At 33.4% G+C, this 14,275-nt stretch overlaps 1 pseudogene; it reads left to right on the forward strand.

Annotated features, from left to right (window-relative positions):
• Positions 1–2,841: 2,841 nt before the first annotated feature.
• On the forward strand, positions 2,842–12,002 carry LOC107849272 (annotated as a pseudogene).
• Positions 12,003–14,275: the final 2,273 nt, after the last annotated feature.

Genomic DNA, 14,275 nt, shown 5'->3' on the forward strand with positions numbered 1-14,275 from the left:
ATTATGATGCTAATTGGGTTTCTAATTCATGATTTATTACCAGATTCATGTAAATTTGCTGGACATGTGTATAGTATTATATGAATTCATGTTAAAGCCCTTGAACTTGTAAGTTGGGATTGGAAATCATGATGCATACATGATAGATTGCTCATATGGATTAAATGGGGAAATCGTGACATTCTAGCATATGTACAAGCTTATATCTTACATGTGTTTGATAAAATGTCTCTATAAATGAGTTATGAACATTATAATGCTTTTCAAGATCATGCTATGCCTTACTTTTCATGTTATCGAGTCCTGGGGGTATCTAATATCCGATAATCTAGTTGTTTACCAAGAATTACAGTAGCTTCAGAATAGTCTCAGTAATGTCACGTATAGTAGCATTCAATTAGTATAGAACTCAGTATATCCAATCATCAAATAGAACTCAGAATACTCAATCAGTTATAGTACTTAATGAACTCAGTCCAGTTCAGTCAGTTAACATGATCAGTAATAGTTTAGTCTAGCCTAGAAAAATTTAGAAATCAGTTCAGTGTCTATTCAGTTAGGAGTAGGATTCAGGACCGAGTGAGCCCAAGGACAGGAAGTCACCTGCTAGTAGAGGGTGTGATCCTTAGAAGTAGTCTTGGTGTTCCAGAACTATGTATCCAGTGTAAGTTGAGACATCAACCTGCTAGTTGAGGGTTGATAAGGTGTTCTACCTGCCAGTTGAGGGTACTACCGTTCTCATTTAGAGCACCTGTTAGATAAGGGTGATACTTGTCTTTACCCATTGGGGTTATAGTTTCGACCCCAATCAGTTTAGAGAGGGGCATGTCGGTTAGATAATTACCTTCTATAGTTTTAGTTTCAGTCTTAGTATAGAACTCAGTTCAGTTCTACAAAATCAGGACTGTCAGACACAGTCACCCAGCTCAGTATAGAACTCAGTTCAGTTCTACAGAATCAGGACTATCAGAAATAGTCACCCAGGTATCAGTAATACAGTTATTAGTAAACTCAGATATCAGTTATTTAGTTATCAGAATTCAGTATCTAGTGTTACTATGACTCAGACACAACATATGTAGATATGTGCACAGTATTACATAAACAGCGTTTCATTGGTTTCAGTTATACGTGTACTTTTATTTAGTTGTATTCATGTTATTCAGTCAGTTATTGTTCATGCATATGAACCCTTGCATATCAGTCTATCTCACTTAGCATACCAGTACATTCAAAGTACAGACGCATACCTTTTCTTTTGCGCTATGATTTCTTAGCAGTGAATATCTATCATGATATAGTGAATATCTATCAATATATCTGGAGTATCAATCAAGATATGAAATGTCTATTTTTGGAGAAAAGTTAGGTGGTTTTTTTGGGTATAAATAGTGGTGCTCACTTCATTGTAATAAAGAAGTCTCATCTCTTTTCTCTCCTATTCTTCTTGTTCTTGCTATATTATATTTTATAACAAGAATGAATTTATAAATTTAGAGTTTTATGAAAATAAAAAAGTTAGATCTTTTTGAAAAAAATAATTAGAAGTGTAAACAGTAAATTCAAAAATAGTGAAAACACCTTTTGAAGTGTTCTTCAAAAATTGTGAAAATGTTTTTCAGAAATATTTATGGTCAAACAAATATTTCAGAATAAAGTGAAAACGTATTTTGAAATATTATGAATTATATCCATGGTCAAACGCCTACTTAGTGAAAGTAATGTCAACAAAAGAAAACATAAATCCTACTTAGTGAAAGTAATGTCAACAAAAGAAAACATAAATAAATTATCTTTGTGGAACAAACTGCAAATAAGGTTTATGTGACAAACTTTATTAGAAGTATTGAAGATTTTTATTCATGTACAATAATATAACTAACAACTATATTATTCTAAAAGTAAAATTATAGTAAAACTTAATATTTGAATTTTATTGCACGATCCTTCTTTGAATTATAAGGGATCTTTTTAGTTTTTTGTTTTAATCTAACATATAAGGGAGGATAATGTATCATATGTTTACATAAAAATAGTTGGATAAGATTCAAATATACCTTTGCATTATCAGAAATAGTTTAAATATTCCTCTCATTCTCGTTTCTATCCAATATACCCCTTTCATTATGCTTCCCTACCCAATATACGCCTTGTCCATTATCCTTTGGCATAAATTTCTCTTTGATTTTGACGGGAAGCTCAAAATCAAATATCGCATTCCCCTATTTTTTAATACTTGATTTAGTTAGAAACCTACCCATTTAATCCATCCTCCAGACATAATTCTCTCCTCATTGAATTCTTTAAATGACAAAGACAGATTAGCACTTTATGTGTAGTAGCACCATCACTGATATCTAAGGCAGGGACAAGCTAAGTGCTCATGATTGAGCATTTTAACCATCAACGGATAGGTTAAAGGTTCAATCACACTAATAGATAAGTGAGAACACTGTTGATATAAAATGGGGATGGAAAAAAGTTTCCTAAAGTAAGCCTAGAACTGCTTTATTTCATCTTCTACTAGCCTAGGATGTTGCAAGGACCGGGAAAAAAAGTGGTAAAAAAGAGGTATTATTCTCAATTATTGTTTTTATTATATAGAAGAGGTAGTGGATTAATGACCAAGGGCAAAATAGGAATTTTACACTGATAAAAATCACACTTTCCCATACTCTAGAACCATCCAGTTCTTTCTTTTGCCACAACCTTAACATACCCAACACTACTATCAAACAAAAACTCAAAAACTCTCTGTTTCTCTGCTGTTTCCCCCTCCCTCCCCCCACCATCGTCTTTCTCCGCTTTCTTCGCCGTAACCACTGCCATCGCCCTTCACTGATGAAAACTCCAACAAGTGGCATAGTATCTTCATCTTTCTTAACGGTAACGGTAACAGGAATAGGCACAAATGGCATTCTTCAGCAGAGTTCCATTATGATCCATTGTGTTATTCGTTGAATTTTGAAGATGTAGCAAACTTCACCAACTTCTCTTCTAGACTTTCTCTGTTGCCGGTGACAGTGACGGAATTGGCGACAGTGAAGGTGAAGCATTTGGGTATTATAACTGTTAATGTTGTTATAGCACATTAATCTTGAACTTAAGGTATGGTTTTATTTTAATTTTTTGCACCTAAACTCTCACTTTTCAATACTCCGCCTTTAATATATTTAGCCTCCATTGCAGTAAGTAAGTGAAAATGCCTGTTAAGGTTTTGAATCCAAATGTTGAAGTACCTTACAAATCGGCGGTGCTTCAAATGAACATCGATGCTACCAATAGTTTACAGGATGTTCTTAAGACTAATCTCGGGCCTAAAGGCACTCTTAAAATATAAGTTAAGGTGTTTGATTTTGTTTATTATTTGATAGGCTTATTGGTGGTGCTGGTGATATTAAACTTACTAAGGATGGAAATACCTTGCTGAAAGAGATGGTGAGTTCTTATGGTTATACTCTTTATGAGTTTTTTAGATATACATTTATTTTTTTGAGTTTCATAACTGACCTTGTCAAGTATCTCAGTTTTCTCACCAACTATTAATCAAAATACACCTTAATTATCAATTGTTCATTTTTCCTACGTGAACGATATTGAAGTTTATGGTGATATTTCTATAAGAAATGTGGCTAATTGATAGTTGATGCTTGTTTTAATAAATAGTTGGTGATAGTTCAGATAGGATATTCAAAATTCACACACCTGATAGTTAAAGCATGAAACTCAAAAATCGAGATGCTTGAGGTGTGTTTTTTACCATTCTCTCACATTTTGTTGTATGGTTTACACATTTGCAGTCAATGTTGCACTTCAAGTGAATGTCCCCTCGGATGTCATAATGTTTAAAGGTTTCCCCCATAAGCCTCTTGAATGTTTTTTTCTTGTGATAGCTCATTGTTTACTTTTTTTGTAATCAATTTTTGTAGTAGCTTCTTTGAACAATTCTTTTTGTCTTCTTCTTTGATCTTTATGGATAGAGGATAATTGAGAATCTATAGCTTTTCCTTATATATCTAACAAAATCTTTTATGTATAACTTTAGGGGTTAGTCTTCAATGAAATGAAGGGAGACTATTCTCATGATAATCAATTAGGCCGAACTTCCTAGCAGGTACAAATGCCACACTTATTGATCGACTTAGTTCCTCTTTGAATTAATATAGCCGTCAAACATTTGTACAAGGGTTGGCAAACTGATTAATTATTTCAATATTCTTATTTTTTAGTGAGTATGTGGATAGAGTTGATTGTTAATATAGAATGTTTTTATTAGGTATAACATTTTTTATTCATCAAATATAATTGATGAAATATGCTCTGGAAATGATGTCAATAATTGAAATCCAATTCTTAATTTTTCAATAACTTAAATGACTCCCAAGTCCTGATTAAAAGGCACTCACAGGATTAGTTAATATGTTATCAAATATCAAGCATGTAATAATCAGTCTAATTTGAATCTCACTATTTCAAATTGTGTGTTTGTTTAGGATGATGGAAATTCAAAAAATTTAACAAGTTGAAGACGTCGTTCATTCGAGAATTTGTTTGGTGTTAAGATTTGTGAGGCATATACGTACACTGTTATAAAAACAGTTGAGCGTATAGAGCAGGAATGCTCTGTGGATTTTGTTGATATTATGGTTTTGAATCCAAATGTTGAAGTACTCAAGAAATCGGCGGCGCCTCAAATGAATATCAATGCGACCAATGGTTTACAGGATGTTCTTAAGACTAATCTCGGGCCTAAAGGAACTATTAAAATGTGAGTTGAGGTGTTTGATTTTGTTTAGTATTTTTGTTTTTGATAGGTTATTTTTATGGAGATTTTTGTATTTGTAAATTGATAGGTTTGTTGGTGTTGCTGGTGATATTAAACTTACTAAGGATGGAAATACCTTGCTGAAAGATATGGTGAGTTCTTATGGTTATACTCTTTATGAGTTTTTTAGATATATATTTATTTATTCGAGTTTCATAACTGAACTTGTCAAGTATCTCAGTTTCCTCGCCAACTATTAATCAAAATACACCTTAATTATCAATTGTTCACTTTTCCTATGTGAACGATGTTGAAGTTTATGGTGATATTTCTGTAGGAAATGTGGCTAATGGATAGTTGACATTTGTTTTGCTAAATAGTCGGTGATAGTTCGGACAGGATATTCAAAATTCACACACCTGATAGTTAAAGCATGAAACTCAAAAATCGGGATGCTTGAGGTGTGTTTTTTACCATTCTCTCACATTTTGCTGTATGTCTTACATATTTGCAGTCAATGTTGCACTTCAAGTGAATGACCCCTCAGATGACATAATGTTTAAAGGTTTCCCCCATAAGCCTCTTGAATTTTTTTTCTTGTGATAGCTTCTTTTTCTTATTTTTTTTAATCAATTTCTGCAGTAGCTGCTTTGAACAATCCATTTTATCTTCTTCTTTGATCCCTATGGATAGAGGATAATTAAGAATCTGTAGCTTGTCCCTATAGATCTAACAAAAGCTTTTATGTATAACTTCAGGGGTTAGTCTTCAATGAAATCAAGGGAGTTTCTTCTCATGATAATCAATTGGGCCAAACTTCCCAGCAGGTACGGATGCCACACTTAATGATAGGCTTGGTTCCTCTTTGAATTAATATAGTCGTCAAATATTTGTACAAGGGCTGTCAAACTGATTAATTGTTTAAATATTCTTATTTCTTAGTGAGCATGTGGATAGAGTTGATTGTTAATACTGAATGTTTTTATTAGGTATAACATTTTTTATTCATTGGATATAATTGATGAAATGTGCTCTGAAAATGCTCTCAACGATTGGAATCCAATTCTTAATTTTCAATAACTTAAACTACTCCCAGGTCCTAATTAAAAGGCGCTCACAGGATTAGTTAATATTTTATCACATATCAAGTATGTAATAATCACTCTAATTTGAATCTCACTATTTCAAATTGTATGTTTGTTTAGGATGGTGGAAATTGAATAAATGGAAAAAATTAAAGACGACATTCATCTAAGAATTTATTTGGTGTTTAGATTTGTGGGGCATAACTAGATGTTGTTACAAAGATAGTTGAGCTTATAGAGCAAGAATACTCTATGGATTTTGTTGAGCTTATTAATGTTTTGAATCTAAATGTTGAAGTACTCAACAAATCAGCGGTGCTTCAAATGAACAACAATGCTACCAATGGTTTACAGGAAGTTCTTAAGACTAATCTCCAGCCTATAGGAAGTATTAAAATGTGCGTTGAGGTGTTTGATTTTGTTTAGTATTTGTGTTTTTGATAGGTTATTTTTATGGAGATTTGTGTATTTGTAAATTGGTAGAGTTATTGGTGGTGCTGGTGATATTAAACTTACTAAGGATGGAAATACCTTGCTGAAAGAGATGGTGAGTTCTTATTGTTATACTCTTTATGATTTTTTTAGATACATATTTATCTTTTCGAGTTTCCTACCTGAACTTGTCAAGTATCTCAGTTGTCTCACCAACTATTAATCAAAATTCACCTTAATTATCAATTGTTATTTTCCCTATGTGAACGATGTTGAAGTTTATGGTGATATTTCTATAGGAAATGTGACTAATTGATAGTTGACGTGTGTTTTGATAAATAGTTGGTGATAGTTCAGACAAGATATTCAAAATTCACACACCTGATAGTTAAAGCATGAAACTCAAAAATCGGGATGCTTGAGGTGTGTTTTTTACCATTCTCTCACATTTTGCTGTATGTCTTACATATTTGCAGTCAATGTTGCACTTCAAGTGAATGACCCCTCAGATGACATAATGTTTAAAGGTTTCCCCCATAAGCCTCTTGAAATTTTTTTTCTTGTGATAGCTTTTTTTTCTTATTTTTTTTAATCAATTTCTGTAGTAACTTTGTTGAACAATTCTTTTTGTCTTCTTCTTTGATCCCTATGGATAGAGAATAATTGAGAATCTGCAGCTTGTCCCTATATATCTAACAAAAGCTTTTACGTATAACTTCAGGGGTTAGTCTCCAATGAAATAAGGGAGTTTATTCTCATGATAATCAATTGGGCCAAACTTCCCAGATGGTACGGATGCCACACTTATTGATCGGTTTGGTTCCTCTTTGAATTAATATAGTCGTCAAACATTTGTACAAGGGCTGGCAAATTGATTAATTGTTTAAATATTTTATTTTTTAGTGAGTATGTGGATAGAGTTGATTGTTAATATAGAATGTTTTTATTAGGTATAACATTTTTTATTCATCGAATATAATTGATGAAATATGCTCTGGAAATGATGTCAATAATTGAAATCCAATTCTTAATTTTTCAATAACTTAAATGACTCCCAGGTCCTGATTAAAAGGCACTCACAGGATTAGTTAATATGTTATCACATATCAAGCATGTAATAATCACTCTAATTTGAATCTCACTATTTCAAATTTTATGTTTGTTTAGGATAGTGGAAATTGAAAAAATTGAAGATGTCATTCATCGGTGAATTTGTTTGGTGTTCAAATTTGTGGGGCATATCCAAACACTTTTACAGAGACAGTTGAGCTTATAGAGCAAGAATGCTCTGTGAATTTCATTGATATTAACATGGGATGCCTGATTGATATTGTAGTTAATAAAGGTGATGGATCAGCTCTTCTTACAAAAACAATGTGGATGAAAAATGTAGTAGAAGTTGCTTCTTTAATAGTTGGGACACCAGTAACTATCAAGGTAGGGTGGACTGCTTTCCCTTTTATTTTATAACTCTTGTATATCAGCATATCTGGGCATAGGTAACTGGAATATTATACCACATTCTCAGTCCCCATTCCTGTGACAGCTCTGGAGTAATTTATTGGTGTTCAAAATCTAGTTGAACATTCCCTTGTAAGGAGATTTATGGAGATGATTGATAGTACGACTATTTCTTGCATTAGGTACGAACTGCTTATTTTAAGGGGGAAAATCCATTAATTCTCTAATAACAGATATGGTTAATTGGGGTGCAACTGCAGTAACGATACATGGCCGATCACGTCAATAGTGCTATAGCAAGCTTGCTGACTGGGATTATATCTACCAATGTGTGCAAAAGGAACCCAAATCTTTACAAGTCCTTGTAAATGGTGATGTATTTTCTTATGTAGACTAGAACAAGCACAAAACTGAGTGTCCTAAGCTTTCTACATATATGATCGCTCGAGGGTTTTTGGTAAAGGTTAGCGGTAAAATGCTTTTTGTTGTTCTATTTTCGTTGAGTAAAATTTGTTACTGTTGCATGTTTATTCTATATGTGCCTCGGAGGGTCTATCTACACTAAGAAGTACTTCACAATTTTGCAGCCGTGGATATTTACTGAAATCAAGGAGCAAAGGCATTGGGACATTACATTTGTGGAGCGGCTAGGTATCTTGAAGGATTATGCACGATTTATCCTTGAACATTGAGGTTCTGATTCGAAAGGTATATAGTTATATGCCTAATGTTATCCGACAGTAAGAAGTTTGTCTCATAAATCTACCTGACATTAATTATTGCAATCTATTGGAAGCATGCCATAAAGATGAGCTAACATGTCGTATTTGAGTCCATGTTTACTCATAGAACTCAGTGTTGTAGCCTTTACGTTATCACATATTAGTTCCTTTACATCATATATGTAAGAAGTTGAGAGATTGCATGTGGAATTTCTATATACGTTCCAAGCATGTGTAGATTGCTGAACTGTGCTCAATATCAGGCCTTTCTATTAGAGGTTTACTTGTCTGATACATTAGGGGAGCTTCCTGTTAGATTAGACATTTAAAATATGAGCTGTGATGCTTTCTTTTCCCGCTATCCATTTTATCCTAATAATGATTTATGTTTGCATCCTGTATATCCCATGGTTATTCACTTGTTACATGAATATCTGTGAAGATGTTATTGGTACGAGCTACAAGTATGTTGTGAGAACCTTTCATTGTTTGTCTTAAACAGTGGGGGTTTTCCTCTATATTTTATTCTCATTGGCATATTTTGCCTTGTTTGTAATATTTTTCTACCTGAGAAGTTCTTGAAGAGAAATTATCATTATCTATTCCTAATGTTAGCACCAAATGATCGCAAGAGTGGAAACAACCAGACCCTTTTATTGGAGTGGCTTAGATACACATGTCGGTATGTTCCTATAACACCCCATAGTTTTCCTAGCTTAAATTCATTCCTAGAACAATAAGGAATATCTTTCAAAATGAATACTATTTATTTCATGTGAATTTTTCCAGATTTAGATCTCCCATTATGTGGAAAATTAAATAATCTTTCTATCGATACTAAATTCGCCCAAATCCGATGCTCCGTTGAGGAGTTAGAGCATTTTTAAGTTGACAATGTCCCACCTGAGAAACACCGCATCACGGTGAAGGACAGTTTCATAATTGTCAATTCTAGTGGACCTCCACGATATTGATGCATTGCGGAGAGGTCCAATTTCTCAGTTGTCCAAATCCAATAGCCTAATGTAATACTGTTGTGTCACGCCAATGGCCAAAATAGTACTCCAAAGAGGCACCATGATGGCTCCGCATCTCGGAGTCCGCCCAGTTCCCACTCGTCCACTTTCCAGTAAGCCACCGTGATAGTACGCGTCGCGGTGGCCTACCAGTTTGGAAAATATTGCTTTATCCAGTTCCGTTTAGAAGTTTAAAAGAGGTATTTTGTTCAATTTCCAAGCCCCCAATTTGTGTATAACATGAGATTAAACTCATTCTAAGCCTATTATGCCCATTAATCATCAATTCTCTCTCAAAGGAAAATCCTAGAGCTCAAAGCTTTCTCTCCAAGAAATTAAAATCCTTCATTGTTTCTCCAAGAAAGCTCTAAATTGAGGATTCCTAAGACAAGATAATCAAGAACTCATCTTCAAGAACTCAAATAGGAATCAATAATTCAAGTTTCTTCATCTAATCATCAATCAAGGTATGTAGGGTTTATGAACAAGGATCTTTTTTCATCCTTGTACCCAAAACCAATCTTTTATTTAAAATTCATATGATTTTGAATGATTATACATGAGATTTGAATTAGGGTTCATGCCCTTTATTGCTATTTGTAAGATTATGAGTTTTCGAGAGAATTTGAAGATAAATAGCATGTCTATTTTCATGTTTTCATGCTTATGGTAGTAATTTCTAGATTTTGAGTTTAATTATCATTGATTTCACTATCAAGAATGATTATTATCATGTTTTGACATGAGTTTGATGCATGGGTTACTAAGCCCCAAGTTTATATGTTGATATTTCAAGAAAGATGATGCTTTAAGCATCCTATGAGCTGATTATTTCAGATTCACAATAGAGTTTTGATCTTTTGATCCTTAGATAAGTTTTGAAATCCACTTTACAGATTTATTACAAATTACAGAAAGCAAAATAGCTTCATTTACAGATTGATTCAGCTAACTGCATAACTGATTTTATAATAAACCCTTATTCTAGTTTTAAAGTGGATTTCCAATAAGATGAGCGTAGCAGATTTAAAGGGAGTAGTATTTATCACCGAGTAGGAAGTGTGGGATTAGCATGCCCTATCGTTCACAGAACTACGTAGCCAACGTAGGTACAAATTTTAAGATTATTCCCATTTCTATATGGATGACAATTTTAGCTTGTGATCGATCACATGGACAGTAGGTTTTACTCCCTGGCAAGAGTATGATACCTCTTTCCAACATAAGGTTTCCTCTTTAGGAGGATGAGATGTTGGATCCTATGTAGCTCATATGGTTTATGTTGGTTAAGAGAACCTCCCTTAAGATAAAGTGTTTTCCTTACATCTTAATGGTAAAGATTTTCAGAATAGTTTCTCAGAAAAGAATGTCAAAAAGCTTTGAGAAAACTAAGTGTAAAGGCTCACAAAGTTTACTCAAATTATATTTTACAGAAAGATATTAGCTACAGACTTCAGCTTTTAGATTTCAGAATTAAGAGTGGGTCCTTTCTACACTTAGACAGTATGATTTAAATAAAGAATACAAGCACAGCTTTCAAAACTAAATGTTATGACTCACTAGATTTATAAAGTATGATTTTCTTCTTATTATTTCAGTATTTCAAATATTCCAGCTTATGTGAGTCATTTACATTTAGCATGCATTGTTTTATAAATTATGATGATGAGATAATTTTTTTACTTATGCATTCACCACTATATACTCAGTATATCCTTAAATATTGATCCACATATATGTCTATGACTGTATTGTCTCATAATGTAGGTATCAATTTAGTTATAGCACACATACCATATTCAAACAGTTTACAGCTTTCAGTCAGCAGGTGATGAGTCCTCTTGATTCAAGGGCTCGAGTCGGTCATATAGTTTGAGCAGTATATTATTTTTATTTATTCGGTCATATTGATTTAGGTTAGCTGGGGGTCATATCCCGGCTACCTATAGTCAATACCAGTAGATGCTTCATAGACAGTCAGTAGAGTTCATGTATTGATTCCAGTGTTGTTTTGTAAAAGCAGAGTTGTAATCATCTTAAATTTAGTTCTATATTGATCATATTCATAAAAGAGTCATCTTCCGCTTATTTTGTTCATATTTATGTATTTTATTCAGTTGCTTATGAGTTATGCCAGTAGAAGGGTTAGCTTGGGATCACTTGTGGTCCTAAGCACCGTGTGAGGTCTTCGAACCCATTTTCAGGGCGTTACAATTCCAGTTGTCCTATTAGACGTTATCCCACAAATAATAAATTAGCAACCACTCTCATACTACGGTAGGAATGACCTTGAGACACTGATGGCCTCTGATTCTGTTGCTGACTGGGTACGTAATTTATTGTTCATACATATAATGTTGTTAAGCACTTAAAAGATTATTTGTTATCTCATTGTAATATGTTATATATATTCCCTCAGTAGGTAAGGATCTCTGAGATGTTACTCAGCAAGGCTCCTTCTGGCTTTTCATTTGCACCAAAACACAAGTCCAATACTTATGACAGAGCAGAGAAAGACTAAGACTATTTTGCTATTGTTGCTAATGCGTCTGATACTAATTTCTGCTGATCCTTAGCAACCTTCCCCCTTTTAAGATGTACAACTCTGATACTTGAATTAAACCAAATGTGAGATTGATTATGTCATTCATAATAGCATATTTTAGGGCTTTTATATGACCCTTAAGATTTTGTTTATTCAGATCAATATTATTGTCGCATTCTGTTAAACAAAAAAAACCATAATTATTTAGATTGATGCACAACTGAGAGGATCAATCATTTTTGTAACTTATCAAATGTGCTCATTTTGAGAGGCGTAAATCGTATTTACCTATCCTCACCATAGCAAAATCATTTTCATATAAGTCAGGGCTTTCTAACTCTCTTCTCTATATTTTTTCTTTAAAGTCCAAAGAACAATCCAACTTTTTCAAATCTGCTTCTTCCTCCAAAGTAATTCATCTTCGGGTATGTTTCCACTTCAGTTTTCCCTTTCATTCCGATACCATAATAGCTTAGGTTATTAGAACTTTTATTCTAATAACAATTGTGTTTGTTTTCGTTGAATAAAGATTTGTTTTATTATCACATTTTGAACTTCTTAACTAATTTAATCTTTAAATCTAATTTAATGGGTGTTTGATCGTGAATACCCGAGAGATTGATCACAGCAATAAAAATGCATCTCCTATTGTAGAATTTATAAATATTATCTCTATCAATTTAAATAGACAACAATCACTATCATATGTGAATGTGAGCATCCAGTAGTATGTTATTCCCATGATTGTATAAAACATACATTTGGGATCATTTCCATCAATTGATCCAATCAAATGGGATAGTCCCTTATTGTTACGTCTTCTTTTTATACTATGTTATAGCATATGGGTTTGCATCCCCAATTCAATCTTCAGCTTTGATCACACTAATCTTGACATCTAAATGTTGTAAATTAGAATGTGCATGATTGGATGACATGATCTCATTGATTACTATTATTTTACTATACGCGTTAGGCCCATGCAACGCACGGGCATACCTATCTAGTTATTTTATTGTATAAAAAGATGAGTTTGAGGATGACCAAGGGCAATATAGTCATTTCATGCTAATACTCAACACAATTCTAGAAGCATCATCTCTTTGCTATCTTTCACCATTTCTAGGTATTTATAGATTTTTGTTAAGTTTATTAACATTATAAGTAGAATAATTTTTAAGAACTTTTATGTGTGAGCAATTGCTAACACATTTAAGGCCTTTAACCAAGAATAATTGTGAAGTTTTAAGCAACTTTTGTCATTTTTGATTTGTTTATATCTGATTTTGTAGTTTAAGCTGATGGGATCGAGGACCAAAAAGAATGGAAGCAAAGAAGTTGAAATTTAGAGAAATATGAAGAGAAGTATGGCTGATGACATCTATGATAAGTCGTCAGCCCTGTGATAGGCTATCATAGTTGTCGCCAGCCTTAACCAGAGATTTGGCATGAGTTAAAGCCTGTGATGACATCTGGTGATAGGACGTCAAAAGCTTCATACACCATCATGAATGTCGTCATCATTAACCAAAGAATGTAAGCTAAAAAGAAGTTGTGATGACATTTTATGATAAGGCGTCAGGATGGTGATAAGGCGTCAAGGATACCGTCAGACTTAGGCAGAACATGGGAGCTGAGAAGAAGTCTTGACGACATTGGTGACCTATCGTCACTTTGTTGATAAGGCATCACCGTCATCGTGAACCTTAGGCAGGAAAAGCCACAAGTACAGAGGATCTGACGACATCCATGATAAGCCGCCAGCCCCCTGATAAGCCGTCACGGACGTCGTCATTTATTCTGAGAAAAAGCTGAAACTTCTATTTTTTTCTCTTATTTAGCTTTAAATATTTAAAGCCTTGGTTTAGGGTTTTCTAAAAGGGGAGATTGACTTATCATTGACTTATTGACAACATACAATTTTTTCCTCTCTCTCTCTCTCTTTGGACCAATATTTTGGGAGTTTTGTCTTATAAATCAATTCAAGTTATACTTTTTGATCTTCATCATAGTTCTCAATTATGAATTCAACTTGTGTACTTGTTTCTTGCATCATGAGTGGCTAAACCTTATTAACCTAAATTATTGGATCTAGGATTAGGGCATGAAGAGGTGCTAAATACTCAAGATTTTATAGGTGTCAGGATTTCTTTATAATTTTGAGATGTTAATTAATGTCTGTTGGTTGCGAACAGTAGGCATACCTACTTTGATTTGCTTAAGAAAGAAATCATAAACAGTAGAAAGTC

The sequence above is a fragment of the Capsicum annuum genome, chromosome 12, assembly GCF_002878395.1.
Source record: "Capsicum annuum cultivar UCD-10X-F1 chromosome 12, UCD10Xv1.1, whole genome shotgun sequence".
NCBI lineage: Eukaryota > Viridiplantae > Streptophyta > Magnoliopsida > Solanales > Solanaceae > Capsicum > Capsicum annuum.